The sequence below is a fragment of the Rattus norvegicus genome, chromosome 6 (genome assembly GCF_021556685.1).
Source record: "Rattus norvegicus strain SHRSP/BbbUtx chromosome 6, alternate assembly SHRSP_T2T, whole genome shotgun sequence".
Taxonomy (NCBI): domain Eukaryota; kingdom Metazoa; phylum Chordata; class Mammalia; order Rodentia; family Muridae; genus Rattus; species Rattus norvegicus.
In genome coordinates this window covers 24,441,441-24,447,662 of record NC_141539.1, presented here as the reverse complement: position 1 = coordinate 24,447,662, position 6,222 = coordinate 24,441,441, and the positions used below count along the sequence as shown (strand labels likewise).

General features: G+C 40.7%; 1 pseudogene; it reads right to left on the bottom strand.

Moving 5' to 3' along the window:
• Positions 1 to 3,710: 3,710 nt before the first annotated feature.
• Positions 3,711 to 4,150, bottom strand: Ndufa12-ps1 (NADH:ubiquinone oxidoreductase subunit A12, pseudogene 1; annotated as a pseudogene).
• Between the last annotated feature and the right edge of the window lie 2,072 nt (positions 4,151 to 6,222).

Genomic DNA, 6,222 nt, shown 5'->3' with positions numbered 1-6,222 from the left:
TAATTGTATCCCTTTTAAACAGACATAATGCAATCTTTAGCTTTACTGTAGATCTGTTAATATCTTTTAATATTTTTTATAAAATTATACTCCTCTAAATAGCAGTTATTACAGGTAGCCTATACTGAAGCTAAGTATTTGATAGCTAGGCTTAATCCCTATATTAAAATATATGAATTCATGAAAAATTTACCATATGAAACTTTTCATTTACTTCATCATAGCATGAATTGACATGCATATAATATTAAATGTCTGGGACATTAAAATGAGTCAACATTGGAGGTAGGGAGAGATAGTTTAATTTGTTTATTTATCACTTTTAGCTCTAGGCAGAATTCCATCATAATTCACCTGTTTATTCATAACTAATGCAGATCCATGTTATGGAAAAAAACACATTTCTTGACAATTTACCTAAGGTGCATCAAATTCTGACCTGCCTACTAAGTCCAGATAAGTAACCCACTGTCCTGAAATAACAGGTCCATTTAGAATAAGTTAAAACTCAACAGAACAATATTTATGGAATATGACCTTTGAACAACATACTATGAATCAATCACATACTACTTTACTAGCAATGTTAATGTTATTAATGCATTTTATCTCATCCATCATTTGAAATAATGATTCATTGGGCCAATTCTTTTGGCTTATTTAAGAATGCTAAAGGGAGCTTGGGGGATGGCACAGTTGGTAATCTGTTTTTGATGAAAACATTAGAACATGAGGATTTTTTTGTGTTTTTTAATTGGATATTTTATGCGTTTTCATTTCAAATGTTCTCCCCTTTCACAGTTTCCCCTCCAGAACCCCGTATCCCCTCCCCCTGCTTCAGTGAGGGTATTCCCCCTCCAAACCACCCATCCCTGCCCCACTGCCCTAGGATTCCCCTATGCTGGGACATTGAGTCTTTCCAGGACAAAGGGCCTACCCTCTCTTTGATGCCAAACAAGGCTCATCCTGAGCTACATATGCAGCTGGAGCCGTGGGTCACTCAATGTGTACTCTTTGGTTGGTGTTTTAGCCTCTGGGAGATCTGGGGGGATCTGCTTGATTGATATTGTTGTTCTTCCTATGAGGTTGCAGACCCCTTCAGTTCCTTTTTCCTTCCTCTAAGTCGTCCATTGGGGTTCCCGTGCTCAGTCCAATAGTTGGCTACAAGCATCCTCAGGAGACATCCATAGCAGACTCTGGTTAGCAAGACTTCTTGGCATCAGCAACAGTACCTGGTTTTGGTGTCTGCATATGGTATGGATCCCCAGGTGGAGCAGACTCTAGAGGCAGTTTCCTTCAGTCTCTGCTCCACTCTTTGTCCTTGTATTTCCTTTATACAGGAACCATTCTGGGTTAAAAATTTAGAGATGAGTGTGTGATCTCCCTGTGTTGGGCATTTCAGCAAATCTCATTCCTTTTGGGTGTGGGAAGCATCTTGTTCTCCTGGCATCTGTGACTTGCTGGAGGCTATCCCCAGTTTCCCATCCCCCATTGCTACACACCTCTGTTAAAATTACTGAGCCTCTGTATATCATGCCTGTCTCCTCTCATACCTGATCATATCCCCCTTTTCCCCCTCCTGCTCTCCTCTCTTCCTCCCAACTCCCTCTCAGCTTCTACCTCCCATGAATATTTTGACACCTTTTCTAAAAAGAACTGAGTGACTTAAAAAATTCCACCAGAGAACTCCAAAACCTGATAAACAACTTCAGCAAAGTGACTGGGTATAAAATTAACTCAAACAAATCAGTAGCCTTCATTTACTCAAAGGATAAGCAGGCTGAGAAAGAAATTAGGGAAATGATACCCTTCACGATAGTCACAAATAATATAAAATATCTTGTGGTGACTCTAACCAAACAAGTGAAAGATCTGTATGACAAAAACTTCAAGTCTCTGAAGAAAGAAATCAAAGAAGATTGAAAGGTTTCCCTTACTCACATATAGTCAGGATTAATATAGTAAAAATGGCCATCTTGCCAAAAGAAATCTACAGATTCAATGGAATCCTCATCAAAATTCCCACTCAATTCATAGAGTAAGAAAAAACAATTTGCAAATTCTTTTGGAATAACCAAAAGCCCAAGAGAGTGAAAACTATTCCCAAAAATGAAAGACCTTTTGGGTAAATCACCTTCCCTAACCTCAAACTTTATTACATAGCAATCATGATAAAAACTGCATGGTATTGATACAGAGACAGGCAGGTAGATCAATGGAAAAGAATTGAAGACCCAGAAATGATCCCATACACCAATGGTCACTTGATCTTTAACAAAGGAACCAAAACCATCCATTGGAAAAAAGACAGCATTTTCAACAAATGGCAATGGTTCAACTGGTGGTCAGCATGTAGAAGAATGCAAATTGATCCATTTTTATCTCTTGTACAAACCTCAAGTCCAAGTAGATCAAGGACTTCCACATAAAGCCAGATACACTGAAACTAATAGAAGAGACAGTGGGACGAGCCTCAAATACATGGACACAGGGGAAATTTTCCTGAACAGAAAATTAATGCCTTATGCTCTAAGATCAACAATCAACAAATCAGACCTCACAGCACCAGTGGGAGGAGAAGACCCTGGCCCTGCCAAAGCTGGACAACAACCACCCCCCCCCCGGGTAGGAAAATGTAAGGACAGGGCAGGGTGGCAGGAAGGGTTGGGTGGGTGGGGGAACACCCTCATAGAAAAAGAGATAGGAGTGATGAGATAGGGAGTTTATGGATAGAAAACTGGGAAAAGGGATAACATTTGAAATCTAAATAAAAATATATCCAATAAAATATTTACAAAGCTTCTGTAAGTCAAAGGACACTGTCAGTAGGACAAAATAGCAACCAACAGATTGGGAAAGGTCTTTATCAACCCTTCATCTGATAAATGGCTAATATCCAATATGTACAAAGAACTCAAGATGTTAGACTCCAGAGAGTCAAATATCCCTACTAAAGATGGCATACAGAGCTAAACTCAAAAGCTTTTCACAATCCATCAATATCTGCCTGAAGCAAAAAGTGCACTCTATTGGGAAGCCAGGAATGTCTCCTCTTATAAGTAGTTCCCTAAAGGCAAAAAAAAAAGAAAGAAGAGAAAACCAGAACAATCAATAAAATGAAGAGTCTGATCCACATGGTAACGCATGTATCAGGAACATGCAGGATTTAGGTTTTGGTGAGGAATCCCTAAGACCTTGTTTGTATATCTCAGTCTGGTCTCTGCAACTATCTGATGTTCTGTGACATTTCTTTAATTTCATTAAACAGGACTTTGGGAGAGGAGCAAAGTGTTCGGATAATCAGTAAAGATAATCTCTGGATGAGATCTATTACTCTGTATTTGACAATTCTGCAGAGGGCACTGAGCACGGCACTTTTTTTTTTCTTCTGGGTCAAGCAATTTTTTTTTATTAACTTGAGTATTTCTTATTTACATTTCGAGTGTTATTCCCTTTCCCGGTTTCCGGGCAATCGTCCCCCTAATCCCTCCCCCTCCCCTTCGTAATGGGTGTTCCCCTCCCCGTCCTCCCCCCATTGCCGCACTCCCCCCAACAATCATGTTCACTGGAGGTTCAGTCTTAGCAGGACCAAGGGCTTCCCCTTCCACTGGTGATCTTACTAGAATATTGGGTCAAGCAATTTTAATCAAGCTCATGGTCAGCTAAGTCCTGCACTAGCCCGGAAATGCTAGGAACAGTGTTCACTGTTGTCACTTGTAAGGTGTCGAGGGCGGCACCCGTTCTTGAATCTTCTTTCTAGTGGTGGAATAAGGAACGTATTGCTCTGGAGTGGCACCCACATTGAATTTATGGTTTGTCCAGATGAATTACGAGCAGTCAGTGGTTTTGTTGTTGGAGGGTCGTCAGTCATGCAGCGAAGCCAGCGGTGCCATTCAGGAGGCACCATGCTTCCATCCACATCCCAGAATGTGTTTTTGCCATTCATTTTTGTGGTGTATATGACCCATCGGTGACGGCCAAAAAACTGCTTGTTGTCTTCATAGTATTTGTTTCCATATTTGTCTTCCCCCACCAAGGTACCAAGCCTTATATCATTTGCCCTGAAGAAAACCCATAGGAGGTCCTGCAGGCTGCCATGGCCAGTGACCTGCTGCAGCCTGCGCTTCAGGACCTGCACTAGCTCCATTCTCAACTGCGTCGAGCATGGCACTTTTGATGAAGTATACAACTGATATCACATTGAAGCAACTACTGGTTGGGAACACTCAGTCTCTTCAGTTCAGGCCAGACTCACTATTTTGCTCCATTCTGTGAGAGCAAGTTGTTCTTGAAGGTATAAAATGAGTCATCACAGCATATTATCAGTAATGCTAACTATAATTTTAATAAATTGATTGGATTTAGGTGCAAGTTCTTCAGTCCTGTCATGCATAACATATAGAAACGTATGCTTTACTAAGAAGATTTTTATATTAAAAAAGGAAAACAATTCTCTAAGGTATAAAATTTGCCCATACACTTCAAATATTTATGTTTGAATGTCATGTCTTTTGAAAAGCCTCACCATGCTTTCTACAATAAAAATAACAACCTATTTCAATGTAATTGTGAGATAAACACTATAAAAAACAGATTGCTTGTTTAGAAAGAATTTCGGTTTAAAGTTATTACGAACAATGAAATCTGTAATCACAATGTAGATTTTTCTTTCTTCTGTTCTTACTGAATTTGCCTATAGGGCTGAATAAACTGATGATCAGGCTAGCTTGACAATCACATCTAATTACATATTGACATCTGTTCTTTTGTGGCACATAAGAATGTCAAATAAGGTGTATATTTAAAAAAATATAGAAACCACAGCTGAAAGTCATAATCAGAGAATTGAGAATCCCTTTTTTTTTTTTTTATTAACTTGAGTATTTCTTATATACATTTCGAGTGTTATTCCCTTTCCCGGTTTCCGGGCAAACATCCCCCTCCCCCCTCCCCTTCCTTATGGGTGTTCCCCTCCCAACCCTCCCCCCATTGCCGCCCTCCCCCCATAGACTAGTTCACTGGGGGTTCAGTCTTAGCAGGACCCAGGTCTTCCCCTTCCCTGGTGCTCTTACTAGGATATTCCTTGCTACCTATGGGGTCAGAGTCCAGGGTCAGTCCATGTATAGTCTTTAGGTAGTGGCTTAGTCCCTGGAAGCTCTGGTTGCTTGGCATTGTTGTACTTTTGGGGTCTCGAGCCCCTTCAAGCTCTTCCAGTTCTTTCTCTGATTCCTTCAATAGAGGACCTATTCTCAGTTCAGTGGTTTGCTGCTGGCATTCGCCTCTGTATTTGCTGTATTCTGGCTGTGTCTCTCAGGAGCGATCTACATCCGGCTCCTGTCGGTCTGCACTTCTTTGCTTCATCCATCTTGTCTAATTGGGTGGCTGTATATGTATGGGCCACATGTGGGGCGGGCTCTGAATGGGTGTTCCTTAAGTCTCTGTTTTAATCTTTGCCTCTCCCTTCCCTGCCAAGGGTATTCTTTTTCCTCATTTAAAGAAGGAGTGAAGCATTCACATTTTGATCATCTGTCTTGAGTTTCGTTTGTTCTAGGGATCTAGGGTAATTCAAGCATTTGGGCTAATAGCCACTTATCAATGAGTGCATACCATGTATGTCTTTCTGTGATTGGGTTAGCTCACTCAGGATGACATTTTCCAGTTCCAACCATTTGCCTACGAATTTCATAAACTCGTTGTTTTTGATAGCTGAGTAATATTCCATTGTGTAGATGTACCACATTTTCTGTATCCATTCCTCTGTTGAAGGGCATCTGGGTTCTTTCCATTTTCTGCCTATTATAAATAAGGCTGCGATGAACATAGTGGAGCACGTGTCTCTTTTATATGTTGAGGCATCTTTTGGGTATATGCCCAAGAGAGGTATAGCTGGATCCTCAGGCAGAACAATGTCCAATTTTCTGAGGAACCTCCAGACTGATTTCCAGAATGGTTTTACCAGTCTGCAATCCCACCAACAATGGAGGAGTGTTCCTCTTTCTCCACATCCTCGCCAGCATCTGCTGTCACCTGAGTTTTTGATCTTAGCCAATCGCACTGGTGTGAGGTGAAATCTCAGGGTTGTTTTGATTTGCATTTCCCTTATGACTAAAGATGTTGAACATTTCTTTAGGTGTTTCTCAGCCATTCGGCATTCCTCAGCTGTGAATTCTTTGTTTAGCTCTGAACCCCATTTTTTAATAGGGTTATTTGTTTCCCTGCGGT